Raw genomic sequence first — 22,641 nt, forward strand, 5'->3', positions numbered from 1 at the left:
TGCCATTCCTCTTTTACGGACGAATTCTCTTGTCGCGTCGGTGTTCGCAAAACAGTGGTTTCATCATATATACAGTTCTGACTTCACGCAACGGCCCGAGGTCTCAATTACAGAAGGGTATGGGTGGGCCTCATGAAAATGAGACCCGATTAAAGTTTTCGAAAGTAAGCAATATAATTAAAATCACGGCAGGTTTAAGAAGGGGCGAATCAGTCTAAAAATCAAGTTTCTGAGAAATCGAACTGAACTGCCTTTTAGACTGACACAAGCGTGTGTTTTTCGATGCCGCCTTTTCCTTTCAGGGGTGATAACGGGGTCCAAGAAATCCCCGAATCCCGAACCATCCTCGGTCCGTTGAGGTAGCACAATGCGATGATAAAGTCCAAGAATGAGGGGGTCCAAGAAATGTTTTGCACAAAAGCCCGTCGAAACTCGAGATATAAACCAAGTCATTCAGAAGTTCAACCTGATACTCACATAACATGAAAATTCAGGCATTTATCGTCACCACTTCAAAATATGGAAGACAGTGATAGCAGCAACAGCAAGAACACGAAACAAACATAACTCTGGCAACATGAATGCGTCGGGGCCATGCACATGCATTCACTCACACAACGCGATTTATTAAAAATTCCGGAGAGGAACGTGTACGGCAAGGATGCTCAACGTTTTGGGGAGTGCGTGTCACTTTCATTGGTTCGAGAACGTATCGCGGGGCCACTTGAGTGATCAGGAAATGTGTTGGGGCCGATTTAAGTAATCTGAAAATGGGCCAAGAGCCACTTACGCCTTTAAGTGTTTTTTTTTTTAATTTTCCTGAATCCATATTATAACTGCCATATTGGAAATCACTCAACCTTCTACAAATTGCCACCTATTTTCAAGAATTTTTTTTTCCCGATTGCGAGCTGATAAATGCTCCCCCCCCCCCACCCCCAGCAAAAAAAAGAAACCAAGAAAACTGACTCCACCCATCACTTTCAAAGACATCTATCATATTGTCATATTATATGAAGACACCTATCTGACACCTAAAGACACCTATCATGAAGTGTGTGGCTTTCTAGGAAGAGAAATACTTTTTAACTGAAAAAAAAAATTTGTATTATTTATACTGAGCATATATTTCTTTACTGTGCTGAAAGAGAGAAATAGGAAAAAAAATTCCTTTCTCTGTACTCCTATTATATAACTTTAAACAAGAGAGGTCTCCGCACATTGATCGATTTTGGGGGAGGGGGGAGAGTAGAAAACATATTTGACTCTGAAAACAACTTCAGCGCCCATTTGGGTTCATCGATGCCAAAATAAAAGCGTTTTAAGAACCCGAGATATTTCGGGGTTACCGAAATAAAGCGGATCAAGTTAGATGAGTTATCTCGGGATTGACGCTGTAAGGGTTAAGTGATATCTATAAAGATGCAGCTGGTCACTTTAATGAACTGTAAATGTGACGCGGGCCGCTTAAACTGCCTGTAAATGTGCTACGAAACCACTCAAGTGGGCCGCTCGAGTGATGTGGAAATGTGTCGCCGCGGATCGCTTAAGTGATCTGGATATGCGCTGTTGGCAGCTTAAATAAAATCAGGAAACGTGCCACGGGGCCACCTCAGATGACTCCGAGGGCCATGGGTTCGAGCACGTACGCTGTAATGATAACTAGTCTGTAACACGTGTACAACGTGTTTGGTAAACAATAAATCCATTAAGCAAGTTGAAGTTTTTTCCTTCAAAAACGAATATTTTCATTCGAGTGTTAATTTCAAAACAATAATAATAATGAAGCCGGAAACAATACTCACTGCAATAATGCTCGGACACGTCGCCGGTTCCAAACACCACACCGAAACAAAAATGCGTCGTTTAAAAGGACCTCCAATCGTGATTCTGACCGCACTATTAACACTTTCACTGAGGGAGGTAAAAACACCTGTTGATGTCGGAGGTCGTTTATCGTCCAAAATGCATTTCGAATTCGCGTCTATATTTTCCAGTTCATGCCCAAAGGATGCAAAAAAAAACCCCAAGAACAAGAGAAAACTTTAGAAACACACGAAGAATGAGATTTTTTGAGGTTAAAATTTGTTTTTCTCTTTCTTAAGAAAAGAAATTAACCTTCCCTTCGTCCATCAACAGCAACTAAGAAGTAAAGTAATAATATGAAGTGGAAAACTCTCTTCCCTAAACGCGTCCCGCGCTTACCTGCGCGCATGCGCATCGGAGCGAAGGTCGCAGACGACTTTTTATTTTGTGAAGAGAAGAGAAGAAGAAAAAATAGCATGAGAGAGGACTTTTTCTTGTGTTTTCCATATACGGAAAGCGTCCTCATTACAATTTGGATGCCTTCTGGCAATTATTGGCGAACTTGGGAGGGGTTCGCTATCAGAAAAGAAACGCGCGCGAAGAAGAGTAAATAATTAAAAAATTGAATATAAATAATTATAATTGGAGAGGAAAATAAACATCGAATGTGTTTACCTGTGATCTATATTTTCTATGTAATTGATTCTCTATAAGTACGGTTTGTTGTAGGAACTGTTTGTGCGGGTACCTTGAACGAAAATATTTGTTGCCAAAAGCGAAATTGATTTTATTTATGCATTTCTCGAAAGTGAAAGAGGTCGGCATCCTCGTGACCCACTATTTGAAAATGGTTGTTAAAGTATATGAGAGTCGTCGTCGAGACTGTTGACGAGTGGGTTTTCCTCATTTGAAATTGACACTGAAGTAAATTCGTTCAGTCCAGTGAAGATCAATTAACATGGCTTGGACCGATTGGAAAAAAAAACTAAACATGTAGTTAAAGCAGGGGTCTTCAACCTTTAAGACATGGCGGGCCAAATTGAACTTCTCACGAAGCCCGCGGGCTGATTTTAAATTTTTAACTTCTTCTACTGAGTAAATTAAATTCTGAGATTAATTTTAATCTGAAATCACTTCTCAATAATCATGCAATTATTGCTTTATTGATTGTGAAATAGTTTCACAAGTTGTTGTTTTTTTCACTAATTCTGAAATTATTTGGTTCAAAAATTAGTTCTTTCAGTAATTCTGAATTTTCATCAACTCCGAAATTATTTCTTCTATTAAATTTTAGAATTAATCATTTTTCAATATCTTCAACCACTTTCTGAAAATGATTGGCGGGCCACGACAAAAAGCTCCGAGGGCCGGATGTGGCCCGTACTGGCAGATGCTGGCTGTAAAGCGCAGATACGGCAAGAGGCTCAAGATCCCGTTCGAATTGGAAATCTCCGTCGTCTGCTGCTGTAGCAGGGAATCACTAGTTCAAAGAGTTTCCTAATGGACGAATTGTTGTACTTTCTGTGCGATGGGATCAGTCTTGCGAATACGGACAACTGCGCGTGCCTTGTTTATCGCTTCGAGTCACTGCCAGTGGACGACCAGCCTAGGTTGGACACGCCTATGAGATCAAAATAACGCATCGCGTTATTTTGATCCATTCCATTGATTTAAGAATGTAACAAAGCGTGATCGCGATGTGATGATTCGCAATCATGCTGAAGCTGATGGATGGAGAATTTGCTATTGAAAAAAAAATCATTTTTTTTTTCATTCTAGCACATAGTGCGGCGACCAAGAGGTACGGGAACGTATAATAGAGACTAGAGACGAAAAAAATTGTATTGTTTTGTTCTACACCGCACATACTCGAGATCCTGGGTGAAGGAGAGGAAGACGCCACCCACCCAACGAGGTGCGTGACTTGAACAAACCTGTTTGTTTTCACCTCGATCTGCTGATTGGTCCTTTTCTATTTTTCCCCCTTTCGTTTCCCCCTCTTCTGCCGAGGGATCATCATCATAACGCCCTTACAGAATATCTCCGGTCATTTTCTCTATCTTCCTCCTGCTTGACTACGTGCGGGCATCTCTTTCGAAACCCCTATGCAATTTTTTCTTCCTAGTCGCAATTCTTGTATCGCGCACCTCTTCGTTCCACTACGTGCTCGGCTTTAGTATATAGTCCACAATTTCCAGGTTGTTAAATTAGACTCAAGTCCTATAGGTAGAGAAAATAAAAGATGTGGCCGTTAATGACGACATATATAAACTGTTAACACCTCACCTCAAACGCCCTTCGTTAACATTGGAAAGTATCGAGTTCCGTCAGGGAAAGATATTTTCCCACGGATTACTAAGAGATAAGAATATGAAAAGGCTCTTAATTTCGCAATATCTAATCGTGCTTGACCTGTTCGTCCTTCAAAACGGACATATATACATACATCCGAAAGTGAAACCCCGAAAGCTCTTTTTTTTTGCATACGAACGAAGAATAATCGAACGGACCATTGCCATTTTTTTTCTATAGAACGGGGGCACGTAATAGCTAATGTATATATAAAGGAAGAAAAAAAATTTAATAAATATCAAAAACATCACTTCCTAGAGTAGAGCCGAATACATCTCAAGTATCCGGACCACCGTGGCACAAGGAGTGGTTCCCCCCCCCCCCTCCTTCATCTTTGAGGTGCTCGAAACCATCAATTTGAAGTGACTCAAGCGATGATGAGGAATCGCAACCGACCCACCCATAAGTGATACCTCTCTTTTCCTCCTCTACGAGGAGCCAGAACGGACTAAACTATAAACAAGATATTCTCAGCGTGTATTTGTATGTACACGGCGAGAAAATACTCACTCATACCACCCCGTATAGACAGTTTTAGGTTATTAGACGAACGAAAATTACGCCATGGATGTCTCTGATTCGTCAAATCTTAACTTGCGTAAGATTTGTTTTTGTGTTTCCCCCACTCACTTTTCTCTTAACATCAGGAGCCACTCCTTATTACGAATCGATATGCGCGACTGTGAGATATTCAATACATTTTCGCTTTTTATTTCCTTCTTGAGGTATCCTTTGAAACTGAATATCTTAATTTTTACTTCTTTTTTTTTTCTGTAGGTTATTAGGACTCTTTTTTCTGTTATAAGAATACGATAGTTCAAGGCTAGGTCATTGATGTCAAATTGGCGGCCCGTGCCGTCTTGTCAAAAAGTCTTCACTTTTACCAGGGGAATGAAAAGTGCCATTGTGTTCAATTGAAATGGGGGGGGGGGAAATAGTTTTTTTTGCTTTTGGCCCTTAGCACAGCAATGCCATGTATAAGTTAGGTTCACAATTACAGTTATATGAGAAAAGAGTTCATGAATGACGCTTGAACTTATGAATTTCCTTTGTATTGTAGCGTAGGTACGAAGGTGTTTACGGAAATTTCGCCTGTGCCCCTGACCATGTGAGTGACGAAGTAAGTGGGTAAGTGGCTGTATGAGTGACCAAGTGAGTCGGTGAGTGACCGTATGAGTGCGTCAGTGACCTTATGAGTGATCAAATAAATGGATGCGTGAGTGACCTGACCGTATGAGTGAACAAGTGAGTGGGTGAGTGAGCATATGAGTTATCAAGTTAGTGACCGCATGAGTTATCAAGGGTGTGACCGCATGGTCACTCACACACTCATGTGGTCACTCACTCTGCCATTCATACGGCCATTCACTTTATCAGTCATACGGTCGCTCACTTGATCATTCATACAGTCAATCACTTGGTCACTAATATGGTCACCCACTTGATCATTCATATGGTCATTCACTCAACCATACAGTCACTCATACTCACTTACTCATGGGGTCATTCACTTGGTCACTCATACGATCACTCACTCATGGAGTCATTCATGAGGTCACTCTCCCACTTATACGGTCACTCTTCCCCTTATATCGTCACTCATATGGTCACTCTTCCACTTATATGGTCACTCACCCAATCACTCTCTTACTCGGTCACTCATACGGACAAGGCAGGCGAACCTGTACGAGCACCACTCATGAAAACTTTTAGCAGCGCTATCAAAGGTGGTATAAAAACTAAACTTAAATGCTGCGCGATCGTGTGGGCATCGTGCTGGAGTCTCATCGTGAGAATACCGGTTCAAAGCCCGTTGGCGGCACATTGGTGGTCTACTGAAGTTGGTTTTCTGCGGTTTTCGCGAATGCGAGCTGGTCTTCCATTAAGTGAAGACATCCGGAGGAAATAAAAAAATATAGAAGCCGGATGGCAGTACCGTATAGGCAGTAGACGAATTGGCACAGCCGTGATAATATAGATACGTTAGGGCCACACATATACACACACAACACGTTCCTGCGCGTACCGATTCGTTATTGGAAATTCCACAGAGGATTGTGTACGAGGTGCATGTGCAGTCAAGTAGCATAAACCAATATACATGTCAAAAACACACAAGTGTGTCAAAAGTTTAGGACAAATCGAAATAAAATGTTTCCAAATTTCTTGACCATATTTTCGTGAATCTAGTGGTCTACCAAGAAAAATTTTACGATTCTCGTGGTCGCCCATGAACGTAACTTTGGTCATAATATATATACAGGGTGGGCAAAAAGTCCGCAGAAACTTTAAAAATTCATAAAAACCGGAACAATAACCGAAATAAAAAAACGGTTTGCAGTGTTAGCATCGCTAAGGTCACGGTAATTTTTTTAAGACAGGGAAAAAAACAGCCGATAGGTGGCGCGGGCGTACACAAGTCAAAGAAAAGATACGCAAATAACGAACAGAATGCTTCCAAACCGTTTATTACAGCAGTATGTGTTCCACGTGACCACCATCACAGGGGATAACACATTGCCGGCGAGTCACAAATCCAGCAACGGCGGAGTGCAGCAGGTCCACATACACTGTTTACAACGGTGAACTGGCTGTGGATTAGGAGCGCAAGTTCTTATAACATAAACCAACTCTCATTTGCATATTTCCACCGAAGTCGATCCTACCAGCGTCACCTATCGGCTGTTTTTTTTTTCCTGTCTGAAAAAACTCCTGTGACCTAGTGATGCTAACCGTGCAAACCGTTTTTTATTTCGGTTAGTTTTCCCGATTTTTATGAATTTTCAAAATTTTTACGGAGTTTTGCCTGAAAGTAACAAGACCGTTATTCCGCCTGAGAAAGTAACTGAAGAGAACAATGAACACACAAGTGGCATAGACCGTTGTTTCAATTACATAACTCCCAATTGCAGCTGCGAAAAGTGGCAGGCATAGCACTTCAGGAACGTGTTACAGAAGCCATGTGGAACATTATATAGTCAAGAAACCGATTACGCAAAAATGTAACAGACTGTTATTGGGCAGAAATCTTCAATTTTCGCGATTCTCGTAGACTGATAAATTCATCTTATGTTGGTACTAACAACGCCAATTCGGAAGAGATGCCAACAACAGCATCAATTTGGCGATAATGACTTGATAATACAGTAAAACCTTCTATTGCGGACACTTGAGGGACAAAAAAAATTTTACAGTAAAAGAGGGGTGACCGCATCAGAGGGGGGGGTTCTTGTTGAAACTGTAAAACCCAGTATTAACAATAACCGAAATGGTTCTTTGTTTGCAAATGAAGGAAATTCTCACAATATGAGATGCGTTTAGTCATGAAAGTACGTAATTATTGCACAGATACGCAATGAAAATTAGAAAAAAAATATTGTACAAAGTTAACATACTGAATTTACATGTTTTGGAAAAACTGGTCAAACGATGTTTCGTGGGTTTTGCTGAGTATTCAAACTCCTTCTCAAACATTGGTCGCATGCAGCCCGTGGGTCAACTGTTGGGCACCCCTGGTATATAACACATCAACTGAATATTCCTCTATGATTTTTGACAATTTTTTCACACCCATTTCATCATTGACATCAACGTTAACAAACTTCAAGCCAAAATTCATTGAAAATTAGCCAAATAGTGGATCAAATATCAGAACTCATGCTGCCATCTAATGAACATAATTTCAACCGAAATTGAAACTATTGGTGTCCATACGGGGTTTTTTTTGTCCAATGGAACGAATGATGAAAATGGTGTTCGTGACCGTATTTGAGGGTGACCGTTAGTTAGACAAGGGTTCCTAATGCTATATTCAAATAGGCTTTTTTCAGGGATATTTTGATTTCTCCATAAAAGAGTGGTGACCGCATCAGAGAAGTGTCCGTTAAGATGGGTTTCATTGTAATAGTGATTTGGTAATGCCGTCTCTCGATACAATAATGTCTTTACAACAATATTTTTACTTCTTCCGCAGAATATCGTTACATCGAGGTTTCACTGTATTCGAATAAATTTTCTACTAAAAACATTTGGAAAATGACATTCGCATAAATGGCCACACGTTCAAGAAGTTATGGGCACTTCTGAACTTTTAACGCGGTCAGATCCACAGCCTAGATTTCTGGAAAAAAGGAACAATATATTTTTCCAAATTATTTATTCGCCGGTCGTAGTCATAAATGACCACTGACTTTGTTGCGTTGCGAACGTTAATGCATGACCCTTAATGACCAAAGATATATTTGAGAGTACACACAATCAAAATGATTTTCTCAAGGTTAGTAGGGCAAAAGGTAGGGAAATAATACAGACGATTATTATTGAACATGATAAGAAGAAAAACATGTAAATTCGAACAATAAAAAAAAGAAACTTCTTCTTCTTCCTTGTTATGTTCCCATAAATGCCAGAGTCTCAACAAAGATCTTAATCAAAGATTCACCGTGAATAATTCCCGCCCCCATCCAAAAAGCAAAATATCGCTTATATATTCTTCTCTTTTGCCCCAAACACTCCTACTATTTCTGGAGCATAATTTTAGCTATTAAAAGAAAGCCCCGATTGTGATCCAGTGTATTGATAATATAACCCCATCCTCCCCAACTCTATGTGTGTTTCTAAACTGTTCTTTCCAGCAAAGATGATGATATATAGTTATGCAAGGTCAAGTGTGTGTGAGTGTAAAAAAAAGAGATGGATATATATGATGTGAGAACGAGTTTTCATTTTTTTTTTTAAATGAAGAATCAATTTTCAAGTGCAGTTTTATCTATTTGAACGCCATTTTTTTTTTTAGCAGAACGTTCTGTTTTTATTATACATGAAATATAGAGGAGCAGCACTACGGGATTACGCATTTTGCTGCCTGGTGAAAGCTGAAAACATCTTTGCTGCCCTAAAAAACGGGGTTTCCCCGATTCCCCCCGTTGTCCATGAACAGATGGCCGCAACTGGTTTAGCCGGGGCAAGCCAATATCTCTTATAACTACAGCTATGGATGGCTTTGGGCAAGCACGCATTTTGGCTCCCACTTTTAATGTTGAATGAGAGATTAAAGGATGAAATGTGTGTGCCCCCTCCCCCGGTCCACTGGCACTAGACCCGCCTGCTCATACCTAGTTTCTGCCCTGCATGAACGAACTGGTGCACGTCAGGCTTACATTGGCACCTGAGAATGACTTCCAAATTGCTATTTTATGGTCGTAAAAGAACCATTTGACAATAAATTTGGGCCCAGCGAAAAAATGCAAAACAATAAAGTAGGCACTGTAAAGTTGGGAGCTGTCGAGGCTAGAAAGCTGATAAACAACCCGGGGGATAACAACAAGATACTCTCACAGTCGGGCAAGCGTGGATTGCGCCTCCCCGTGTAATATTCGAATGATTTAAAGAATTTAAAAGAATTTAGCACCCCTCTGGTCCAGCGCCAGGGGCACCAGATCCACCTGCATCGTTCTCTTAGCTTGGGGCAAGGGGCAACGGTTCTGTCAAAAATGTAGGTCCGAGGGTTCAATGTCTGAATTTTAGAGGTCGTGAACAGAATTTTAAGCTACTGCTTTACTAAATGGTGAAAGTCAAAATGTAATCAAAGTATTTTTTCTCGTTTTGCACCACCTAAAATTTAGCGGCCCGTGTTCATTCCACCATGATAATTTGGAAATAGTTTTGGGAACTTTTAAAGCGAAAGTATTACTGCATGCAGTCATTAAAAGATCCAAGATTTTCTCTACTAGGGTTAGTGATCCTTGATTATTATATGTATCTTGATGTTTCAGCTCGTTCGATAAATTGTTCAGAGGTTCTTGCAGCTTTTTGCAAAGCAACCTTAATTTTCTCTCTGTTACGTGATATCGAGGATAAGATGAAACACAAATGCTCTCAGAAATGCTGATTCGAACGTACTTGTGTTGGCCCAAGGTGTCTTTGTCACTTATTTCCCACGAAGTAGAAGCCGAAAGCGTTGGAGAATTGCAGAATGAAAGATCAGGCCATCCTTTAGACTTTCCGTGCACATACGTTGGAGTTTGTAGATCTTGATTGAGTAGTATGAGATGATTCTTTTGTAGAAATTGTAAAATTGTTCTTCCTCTGGAATCTTCATCTCTGTAGCCCCATAACGAGTGTTGACCATTCAGATCCGATCCAATCAATATAGGTATGTTTTTGTTGCTCTTTATTGTTCTTTCAATTTCATCAATTGTAGAAGATAAGTTTTCGTACGGAGAAGAGTATGCCGAGATGATAATGAGATCACTGTTATTCAGACATACTCTAATAACTGTGGTGGAAGTTGTATTGCATACTGTGGCTGGATGAATGTTGGAATTTGTACACACTATTGCAGCTTTATTGTTGGTGGATGACCATCTATGCCAGTGCGGTGGAAGACCGTGCAGTTGTCCGTTTTTGGTGCACGGCTCTTGAAGCATTATGAAATCAATTCCTTCTTTTCCGGCCAGTGTTACGAACGATTCGGTTGTGTCCTGTGCACGGTCAGCGTTATACTGTAAAAGTTTGATGGGCCCCTTAAGACTTTGCTGAGACGGTTTTAGTGTGCAGTAGATAAATTTTAGCTTGAAATTGTTTTTTATTCAGGATTAATTTGAATTCAGTGAAATCGCGTTTTTGAACACACTGATTTGGATGATGCGTGCCCTTTTTTTTCTAAAATTTATATCTTATGTCGTTGGTTATTTCTAAGTGAAATTTTAGTTTGAAGTTATTGCTCACCTCCGAACTTATAATTTTCGCTGCTAATGGATCTGTGCAAGTCAGTACGAGTTTATTTCCATTTGCATGTTTTAATAACGTATTCATGCAGGTTACTGTATGTCAGTTGTTCTTCCAAATCATGTACTACTCTATTGATGTCACCATGATCTACGATGTTGAAAGTTAGTCGAGTTCTGTTTATGTCCATATTGCGAAAATTTGTAGTGCGATTCCATCCTGTCCGCTGCTTGGCCAAACTTGCATTTTGTTGGCGATTATACAATACACTACCAGATCCAAACCTGAAAATTGGAGGGTGATTATTCACAGGGTTTGAGTTATTCTGATGGTATGTAGAGAAATTCTTAGGTTGTGAGATGAGTAGAGGATTCTTTTCCTTGAAAATCTTTCTATCATGGGTCCAACGTTGTGGGTGACCAGAAATATTCTTCTCCGGACAAATGACATATATTGTTTTTCTCAAAAAGTGATTGTTGAGAATAAATTTTCTTATTTTTAGACAATCCTGAATGGTATAGCAGTCAATTGCCGTGCCATTTTTAATATGTCTAATGGCATGGATATTGTTTTCAAATTTCTTTATTACAATTGGACCGGTGGTATCAAATTGTTTCGAGTTGGATTTTTTATTTTTGTATAATAATACTGTATGTATTCGTTGTTTTAGATTCTTTTGGTTCCTCCTATAAGTGACTTTTTGAAAGGGCAAGGTATTACAATCTAACTCGTCTACAATGACATATGAAGGTGCACTGTCATCTTCGTTTTCATTATGTGAGGTTAACGAAGTGGTTTTTTGTGTTAAAGGAGAAGAAATTCATGGACATGGAACTTGTATCATCTTCTCTTTCCTAGTTGCCAAAGTTGTGTCACTAGTTGTAGAGTTTTTTTTCTGGAGTATTTGTTTTCTTCTCAACATTGTCCGAAGTCTGACTAGAAGCATCTTTTAAATCATTATGGGAGCCAAGAGCCCATAAATTGACAATTTCCACGCCCTAGACTACAGAGACAACGAATATCTCAATCTTTCCTTGGAGCTCGTGTGCACTGAACGGGACCGTACATGGTCGGCCGGACCTGACTCGGGCCAAGCTCACAATTGCATCAGCCATCACGATTGTATTTTAGCATCAGCCAGCTGGTAAAAACCTTTGTATGGATAGCGGAGAGTGACATCATCCTCGGATAAGTTTTTACACTGTTCCCAATCAAAAAATGCAAACCAGTTAAATTTGCAACATTGAGAAAGAAATTTATAACGAAACATTTGAAAATTGTTTTATTCAGATATGGATGGTTAAAATTTTCGATTTTTACCACTTTTCAGGTGTTAAAATGATCAGTTATGTAAAAACTCGAGACTTACCGCTCAGTACTTATTATTTTAAATGAAAAGTGGCGAAAAACTAAAATTCCAATTGCTGGCATTTCAACAATCACAATTGAATTTAGCTGTTAAATATATAGCTTGATTTGCTGTGTATTTCACTTCAATAGTCAATGTGCTTGATAGTAAAACACCTCGTACATGTGCGAGGGCCACTATGAAAGGTGTTAGCAGCTCTTAGAGACAGCATAACAACTATTAAATTCATTAATATCTACATATCTAGCAATGCATTTTTTTGTTTCAATTTTCATGGGGTCTCGAAACGATATGAACGAAACTTCTTAAAATATTTCTTTCGCAAGTAACCGAGCCCCACGGTAACCAATGAGTGGAAGTGAGAGAGTAACAACCCTCGTTACACTATTTGTTTCGAGACTTAAGGGCTTGGACAGCCGCTTTAATGATCGCTCGCACTTTCGTTCTGCTCCTAAGGGGTTGGGCAACCGCTTCTGTTCACATTTTCGTTCTGTCTGGTTTGAAGGGCTTGGACAGCTGCTTCCGTTCACACTTTCGTTCTTGTTGGAAGGCTTCGCTTCCGTTCATTCTGATTTGAAGGGCTTGGATAGCCGCTTCCGTTCATTCTGGTTTTAAGGGCTTCAGCAATCGCTTCTGCCTGCTCGCAAGTGCTTGGACAGCCGCTTCCGTTCACACTTTCGTTCTGGTTTGAAGGGCTTGGATAGCCGCTTACGCTCGTATGCGCGACTGGGAGAAAACTACTTTCGTTCTTGTTTGCGGGGCAGGAGTGAAACTTCCGTTCTAGTTTGCGGAGTTGGCAGACACTGTCTAACCCTTGGAAGTGATGGGCTTGCAGTTCAGTGCGCACTGTGATAGCGCAAGTCTAACATCAACAACTTCGAGTCCCTTAGCGCTATTTCATGCGCTCTCACTCCTCTCCATTGACACTCCACCCCATAACTACTTTCGAAGTTCGTATCATCATCTATTCGGATTCTTGGTCTCTCCTCCACCACCCCTCTCTTCAGTTGCCGAGAAGCAAGCACTTCAGATCGATCTTCGTTTTGATACGCATTCCGATCCTTCACACTTAGGGGTCATTCAAGTATTACGTCAGCATCGGGGGGGGGTTCGGATTTGCTGACTTTTGATGACAAGGGGGGGGGGGGTTTGAAGGTTGCTTACGTCATCAACCACCCCTTTTTGAAGATATGAAATATTCTAAGTTGCTGACGAAATTTTGCTGACGAGGGGAGGGATTGAGTCAAAAATGGCTGAAAATCTGCTTACGTAACACTTGAATGACCCCTTATGTGAAATTTTGTTCCCGTGTCCCGTTTTTGTGTTATGGATATCTTTCGCTTTTTACGCGATCTCACTTTACGAGGTTTTTAATGACGCGATCATTTTTCGCGTCCAATTAATCGCTAAAAAATCTCGGGATAGAGTATGATTCTCTTGGTGATTCTGCTTTGTACATCTCTCGATAGATTACTTCATGCCGCTTCTGCTATATTTACATCGCGTTCTATTACATAGCAAATAGAAATACCCCGTGATTTTGTACACAAAAATTCAAAATCCCCCCCCCCCCCGTGGCTGAATAGTTAAGTAGTATATGATCTATAACACTGCTCAACACTGATTGTTCTCAAAGAAATTTCAGTGATTTTAGGATGATTTCGAATCTGGCATTGGTTTTGTCAGATTGGCTGAGTTTTTGAGATAGAATGAAAAGTAAATTTCAGTGGTAATACCATAAGCGACATACAAATCGCATTGAAGCTGTGCGTTATAAATAAATACGGTAAATCATTGGCAAAAATGTTTCACTGGGCGCGGTAGTCCAGTAGGTCGATAAGATACTCGCCTAAAGTACCTGAGGATGTTTAGAGGTGTCGCGAGTTCGATACCCGGTTCGTCCTTGTCAGAAAACTTTCCTGACACAGGGGTACAACAGAAACGGTGACGTGACCGCAGAAAAAATTGCTACCGCAGGAAGTCCCACATCGAGGGGTTAGCGCACCAATATCTCGATGAGTATAAAAACCAGCCTGCCGTTCGGAATCGGCAATAAATTGTAGGTCCCGGTCTAATTAGCCCTCGTGTGCAGAAAATGACAGTAGTGCGACAAAAAGGATCAAATATTTTTAGTCATTTTGGGGCACTGATTCCGAGTCTGACATTGGTTTTGCTAAATTGGCGCTAGTTTTTGAGATAATGCATACGTTCAACCATTTGTACGCTGCTTATGGTATTACCATTGAAATTTAATTTTCATTTTACCTCAAAAACGAAGCCAATTTAATAAAGCCCATGAAAAATTCGGGGGAATCTATACCCCAAAACCGCGTTTCTTAACTTGTTTTAGCCTTTGGACCATATTTTCCTCTCGTGCCCCCTCCGTCTTATCCAGTCTCCTTCCCTCTCCCTCATCCAGGAGTGAGATTATTTTTACTCATTGAATTTGATTTAGTCAAAATTAAAAATTCTTAATGAACACACACACGCACACACAAATTTTTTAAATAATACTGATCTGGACCCTTCGGCCAGAAGGGGGATCCGGAGGTGGGGACGATCTTCCTTCCCAAAAATTTAAATGAGAAAAATTTGTCTGTTTGTAGGATATTTGTAGTATACGGAACGATCCAACGAACCTACACGCAATGAACCGCACCCCCTCCCGTCACATCACCCTGAACCCGTGTCTACCCCGAGCTAGAGTTCAGTGAGCTTCTTTCTTGGGGAGGAGGATTCATGCCGGGCCGTCTCAACATCAGAAGTCCCAGGGCAAAGTGCTCTGGGACTCCACAATATGGATTTGATGCATTTGCTTATTTGCGAAGATCATAGTACCATACCAGATCTCATTGTGTAGGCCTTCTATGGGCATGAGTCCCCCCTGGTCACGCCCGGCCCCCATACATTGAGATGCTCCAGGTTCTATGAGACTCTGCTGGATTCCGAAAAAGTAGCCACATTTTCTCCCATCATACTTCACTTCAACGCTTTATTTCTTCACAGCCGACTTTTGTTTTCACGGCTCTCTGTGCCCTCCCCCCCCCCCCACTATCTTTCGTGGCTCCCCTCTCACCTAATTATCACCCGTGCCCCCCTTAGAATATCCCAAGACCGCAAGGAGACTATATGGCACCAGGTTGGGAACCACTGCACTAAAGCAGTTAAAATTTATTTAAGAACGGTTTTGTTTTTGTTTTTTTGCGCAGTAGTGTAATAAGTGTTCCATTGGCACTTGCCGGAGGGGACTTTGGTGAAGCATAAAATGACATATCCTGACTGAATGACTCACTGAGTCAATCGCTGAAGATGAAAAGTACGAAATTTGGTCAGTAGTTTTATTTTATGACGTAAAGGTCACTGAAAGATGGTTTTTCGAAATTGTACCCCTTATAAGGGAGTCATAAGGTGTTCAAAGGTTACATAGAGAAATCACGTCGAGCCGAAACCGATGAAGTTATAAATATGAAATTTAGTCAGTTTTTATTTCATTCATGAGAGACGTGAAGACTCACTAAGGAGAGACTTTTCAAATTTCAGACTCTAAGGGGGTAATACGATGGTTCAAAGGTTTTACGGGCAATCATGGCCGAACCAAAACCGCTGAAGCTATAAATATGAAATTTGGTCATCATGTATTATATTTTATAATGTAGATACCCACTATAAGACGGGATTTCTGAAAATTCAACCCTCGAGGCGGTCATGAGGCGGTCAAATGGGAGAATCATCGCCGAGTAATTTTCAGATCAAATCCACGCAAGCGAAACCGCATATAACGGTTAGTTTAGTATATTTTTTTAATTGAAACAATACATTGACACAGTAAGTAATTCAATTAATTACAGTGGGTTTTCAAATGGCTAACATTATTAACTAAAGTTGAAGTATACAGTTTTTTCCCTTATTTTACTGTTATCAATATATAGAAGAGTATACAACCATTTAATGATATAATCATAAAATAAGAACAAAAAAAAGGCGAATACGGTACTGTATAAGGTTATCCCCACACAGTGCTAAAACAAAAAAAATCCGTGTACGGAATGTTCTTCACTTTATGCCATATATGCATGCTCCCGCGGGCCAAATGTTGCCCTCGGAGTCACCTGATGTAGCGGCGACCTGAAACCAAATTTTGTAATAATTAACTAAGCGTCACATTTTTAGATCATTTAAGTGACCAGCGGCTTGATTCCACATCACTTGAGAGGCCCGTAACAATCTCAAATCACTTAAGCGACCAGCGGCACATTTTTCAAATCACTCAAGTAACCCGCGTAGAAGATTTTAACATTGATTGGAACATTTACAGATTTGCACTTTAGTGCAATGTATTTTTGATAGAAACACATTAACTGGCGGCACATTTAGATTTAAATTTTTGATCGCACTTGAGTGGCCTGCGGCGCAGATCCAGATCACTCAATGACATATATGCAGATCACCGCGGCACATTTCAGATCACTTGTGTGCGACTCCCGGCATATTTACAAATCACTCAAGTGGCCCGCGGTACATTTATGGATCACTTGAGTGAGCTACAAGATATCTACTACAAGATCACTTTGGTGACCAGCGGAATATTTACAGATCACTTAAGCAGCCCGAGGCATATACATATATCACACAAGTGATATTTATATGTTGTTATTATCCTGCGGTTTGTTGTAGATCAATCAATTAAGTGGCCCACACTCTCATAAAGACTTTTGCTTTAAGCGACTGATTAGTTCTGCAAAATAATCGCGTCAAGCTAAATCCCATTAAGTGAGATCGCGTAAAGCGAATTACATCCGTTACTCAGAAACGGGACATGGAAAAAAATGTCTCATACGTGGAGGATCGTAAAATCCGTATCAAAATGAAAATCGAACTGAAGTTGGCTTCTCGGCAACTAAGGAAGGTAGAGGGGAGATAGAATGGATAGTGAAACGAACTCCGAAGCTAGTTATGGGAGCAGTTAAGACAGCGTGTTTTCATGCACTGAGCGATTTGGAGTTGTCTGTGATACAGCTGTAAACCAGTAGCGGCTGTTAGACTTGTGCTAACAATGTGCGTACTTGAGTGTCAGCCCAACTTATAAGAACCTGGATGAAAGTTACCGTCCAGGCTCTCTAAACTAGACAGTGACTGGACATCCAGACATGAACGGAAATGTCTGTCAAGACACTTGAACTAGAAAGTGCCATCCCAACTTTTCTAGTTTAAGAAAGTGGCTGCCCAAGCATGAAAACGAATGCAAATGGGTGATGTCCAGTCATGCATACGGTCCGGGATCTTCAACCTAGAACGAATGCGACCGTATAGGTATGTGAAAAAAACGATTGCTCAGGTTCTAGAAACTATATTCCGAACCTGAATACCGCATGGCGGATTCAGTTTGCGCTGTTTTTCCGGTAGCAAACATGGCACAATTAGTGGCCTGTGGCATTAAAAAATGAAGTTCCCCTGTTGATGAAAATTATTGGTTACCGTGGGGTTTTGCTTGTTTGGAAATTTGAAAGTAGATTCGTTTGGAAATTCCCCATGAGAATCAGAAAAATGAACAACTGATAACACGCACCTCCATGTTGTCCGCTTGACTACGCCGAAAAGCTCCGGGAGAGCATTATAATGGATGATACGAACTTCGAAGCAAATTGAGAACGGACTGTCAATAAAGAGGAAGGAAGAGAGCGCATGATATTGCACTAAATGATTTGAATTTGTCGACAGTAAACCAATAGCCGCTGTTAGACTTGCTCTAACAATGTGCGTACGGAAGTGCAAGCCCAACACTTCTATGAATCAGGACGGAAGTTACCGTTCAGGGTCATCAAACAAGATTGCAAATGGTCGCCCTGGATCGAAAATTATCACTAGACATTAAAACTGGAAAGAAAGGGGCCATCCAGGCACGCAAGTTAATACAAAAGTGTCGTCCGGGCTCTTCTACGAACGAGTGACCGTAAAATCACGCGTACGAAAATGGTCGCCTGGGCATAAAAACGAGAAAGGAAGTGGTTGTCCACGCTCTTCAAACTAGAAGTGTATCATAGTCGCAAACCCAGCAAAATTCGCCGTGCTGTCCCACTATTGTTGCGGATATTGGTTACCGTGGGGCTTCGTTTGTTAAAAAAAATTTAAACGAAATCGCCGACTGTTCAGGCATGAAAACACCATCACCAAAAAAAATGTAATGATACTATATAATACACTGCCGATAAAAAAGATTATGGTTGTCTTATCTACATATGGACAGCTTCTCGATTTATCCCAATATGTTTATCGTATTTCTTTTTAAACGTGTCAATTGTGTTAGATTTCATGACCCTCGAAGGCAAGCAATTCCATTTATTGACAACCCTATTGGAGAAAAACCCTGCGACACCACAGCCTAGGGTTGTCCCTTACGGTGTCCCCTTGTCGAAACATTTGATTGACGTTGTATAAATAACTCATGGTTCATCTTATCCATCCCGTTGAAAATGTTAACCGCTTCGATCATATAACGTGGACACCTGCGTTCCTCCAATGTAAACATTCAAGAAATCGTCTTTCTTCATAGCTCAAGCCTTGTGTGCCAACAAGAGCACATGTAGCTGTTCTCTGCACCTACTTAACCAAATCTATGTCCCCTCTGTAGGTATGGTCTCCAAAACCTTAGTTCTCAAACCAGAAACGTTTGGCAAACAAATCACAAAAAAAAATCAGTTCTCGCCAATTTTTTTCCGGTGAAAAAACAAGAAACAGTTGTGTAAGTCACTTGGAATTCCACTGTCGTTGCAAATTATCGGTTACAGTGAGGCTTTGTTTCTTAGGAAATTTAAATTGTTATGCAATGGTTTCATTAGAAAATTTTTATTTCGGGAAGCCCCACCAGATAATTAGGAAAATGTTTGAGCAATTGATAATGCAAAAGTGGAACTTTTGTGGTGATTTGAGAGTGATTTGATTAAACGAGCAAAAAAAAAAAAACTTATGAATAAAATTTCATATACGAGTAATGAATACGAGTATGATTCAATATACGAGTAATAAATCGCATCGTTACGAGCAAAAAATTTTATGCTTTTTTTTATTTAGTTTCACGTTATCACAACTGAGTCGATAGTTTTCCGCTCTCGTCCACACGCTACTATACAGAATGATTCAGAAAAGTTGAAAAAAATTTTAAGAGGTGATAGTACAGTCCAATGCAAGCAATTTTCATCAAAGCATGCATGGTCCGACATGAAACGCTAACGCACAATCGCGTTTCGAAACGGCCGCTCCGCAAACCTTAAAACGGCGTTCCTGTTGAAATTTATCGGGACAAAAAGAACACCACATGCATGCAAATGTAACCTGGGAAAGAAAGAAGAAACAGTATTCAAATCTGCGTCAGAGTGAATGAAAGGTGTGGACACCAGCCCTGTGAAGTTAGCCAGCCCCGTTTCGCACAGCTGCCGATGCAAGCACGCAAATGTTTTCGGAGTGGGCAACCGCCTTTGGGGGAAAAACGCTCACCGTACATTCGTGCTGCCTCTGTGGTGCTTCCGTTTGCAGCTCCGTTAAAGAAATACATGTCTGCTTTTTCAGTATTACTAAAGTGCGCCGTTATCCCGTACGTTGCAACTGTTAGAACGCGGTTGCACGCTCGAATAACTTCACTGGGCTGGTGTCTGCGCCTTGTATTCACTGTGACGCAGATTTGCAAACGGTTTCTTCTTCCCCAGGTTACATTTGCATGCATGTGGTGTTCTTTTTCTTTCGATAAATTTCAACAGGAATGTAGTTTTAACGTTTGTGGAGCGGCCGTTTCGAAACGCGTAAGCGCGTTTGCGTTTCATGTTAGACCATGCATTCCTTGATGAAAATTGTTTGTATTGTTGTGTGTACTATCACCTCTTAAAGTCTTTTCCATCTAGTCACCCTGTATAAATCGTGGACAATATTCTCCCGTACAGTCCCAATCAGTGTACTTCACTGGGGAAAATGAACACATGGGCGAACGTGACTGTTTACGATACGAAACTAGATGCAGCATTATAAAGCCACGCGTATGTGCGCTTGAAGTTTTTTTTAAATTCTTGCTTTGATAAAACTGTGGGCTGATTTCATTATTGAAGGCTACTTTTAGGAATTAGCTGAAGAACAGAAGCCATCATTTCTCACTGATCATTTTTTGTCGCACCACGGTCATTTTCTGCACACGAGGGCTAATTAGATCGGGACCTACAATTTATTGCCGATTCCGAACAGCAGGCTTGTTTTTTATACTCATCGAGAGGTTATACCCCCTCGATGGGAGACTCCCTGCGGTAGCAATTTTTTCTATGCTTATGTCGCCGTTTCTGTTGTACCCCTGTGTCAGAAAGGTTTTCTGACAAGGACGAACCGGGTATCGAACTCGCGACACTTCTAAACATCCTTTGATACTTTAAGCGAGTATCTTATCGACCTGGGCTATTTGTCGAAGAAAAAGATCTTGGGAAAGACTATGGTATTAGAGATAAATGAGGATTATTTTCAATAACTAGTGGAGAAACATGGCTAGGAGTTGACCACAGTTGTCTTGGGTTAATTACGGGAGGAACAAAACTGAAAGTGTAATAGATATACATATCAATCATTTCCTAAACTTTCGAAGAGAGGTGGGTGACCCCCCTGGCTTTCTTGCAATAGTTCAGGGCGGCTCGAGTTAACCTGCCACCCGTAAAGACGACCCTGATGAAAGGCTGAAATAGTTTGTCTCGGGGGACTCTGAGATAAACCTAATTTTTTATTCGTCCAAACCCAGTGTTTAACAAACAAAATTTTCTTGACCATGTGTCCCGCTTCTCAATTATACCAGGTAATATTTTACATATTTCAGCTCTTATTGATGCTAACATATTTAATTTTCTTTTGGGGTTGAATTTTTTTAATTAATCTCAAATTTCCAACTTAGAGTTGAGCATTAACGCCAAAATGTCTACTACATGGTTCCCAGGGAAGAAAGTAGGGAAGTGTAAGGAGGTTCTGGTGCTCCATGCTTTGGACAAGTGAGAACCGGAATTTTTTCCTTGCCCGTTCCCGGAAAATTACCGAGTGGGGACACCAACAAAATGTACACTTGCCCCGTTTGATAGACCCCATTATGGTTTCTGGTATAACGGCCCCAGGCCATGTCTCTGCTCCCTCGAAAATTTTATCAATATCTTGATTGTAAAGGCGTCGCTCAAGAACGACAGCGTGCTGTGTCAATCTTTTGAATTTTTATTGTTCTAAATTTTTAAAAATTCATGTGTCTGAAAAAAAGTCTAGGCAGCCGCCCCTTCCAACTGAGTGCACCCCTTTCCCCTCACTTAAGCCGCCCTTGCCATAGCTATCACCAGTGCCATCTTAACGCATGGGCACAACCCGGTAGTGGTCGGGGGGCCTTCGCAAAAATGAGATCTCGAAGGTTTTTTTTAACAACTGGTTGTTGCGAAGATAAATTTTTGGAAAGAGAGAAAATTCAACTGCCTTTGCGGGGAATCGAACCCACATCCTTTCACTTTCCGGATGAACGCCCTAGACCCCGACCACCTAGATAACCTAGATGTGTAATTTAGGAGGTCATGTCAATGCACACGAGCTCCAAGGAAAGATTGAGAGATTCGTTACCTTTGTATTCTAGGGCGTTCACCCGGAAAGTGAAAGGACGTGGGTTCGATTCCCCGCAAAGGCAGTTGAATTTCCTCTCTTTCCAAAAATTCATCTTCGCAAACAGCCAGTTGTTAAAAAACCTTCGTATGGTAGCGGAGAGTGACGTCATCCTTGTATAAAATGAGATCTCGTTCAAATTTTCGAGAATTTGCCAGATTATATAGGGCCTCAGAAAAATCAATTGGATTGGGGGAGGGGGGGGGGAAACCCATGATGCTCTTAAGACGGCCCTGCCTATCACTTGCTATCAGTGTTCGCCAGTACTTATCTAGATACATGATGCAAACATCAAAATTGAATTTTACTCCTCAGAATTTCTTAGCGGGGTGAGAATTCTTCAATTTTCTTGCAATTTTTTTTTTAACAGTATTATTTTTCTGTTTTTCGTGAGGAAATAAAATACCCCTCTTTTTCACAAAAAAGAACGCATAACACGAAAGCATAACACCACCCTACCCCATAACTTTTTGGAGAGGCATGAAATTACTCTTCAAAACTATTTTTTTGGATAACACTGCATTACTGTCTCGTTCCACTGAAATCTCTCCTTTCTTTTGAGGCACACATTTCGGAGAAACCCCTTAGTTACCTCTTGCGTAACCCGGGATTCCACTGACCACCTTTCGAAAGCATGCCATACCTCATAACGCCAAACTTGGTTAAAACGTTACTCTTTAAACTGCTTTGCATAACACCGAAGAGAAAAATTCCTTTTACCTTCTCAAAATCGG

The 22,641-nt window shown here is 40.7% G+C and overlaps 1 protein-coding gene across 1 annotated transcript in view; it reads right to left on the minus strand.

Annotated features, from left to right (window-relative positions):
* LOC149089465 (uncharacterized) overlaps positions 1 to 2,153 on the minus strand; it is a 69,758-nt gene extending 67,605 nt beyond the window's left edge. Inside the window, exon 1 of the mRNA XM_089238764.1 lies at positions 1,806 to 2,153. The gene's annotated coding sequence lies outside the window, so the exon portion shown is untranslated. The remainder of the gene's footprint in view (positions 1 to 1,805) is intronic.
* Between the last annotated feature and the right edge of the window lie 20,488 nt (positions 2,154 to 22,641).

This window comes from Pholcus phalangioides, unplaced genomic scaffold (assembly GCF_987345545.1).
Source record: "Pholcus phalangioides strain wild (caught in Gottingen) unplaced genomic scaffold, Ppha-v1.0 ptg000002l_1, whole genome shotgun sequence".
Taxonomy (NCBI): Eukaryota; Metazoa; Arthropoda; class Arachnida; order Araneae; family Pholcidae; genus Pholcus; species Pholcus phalangioides.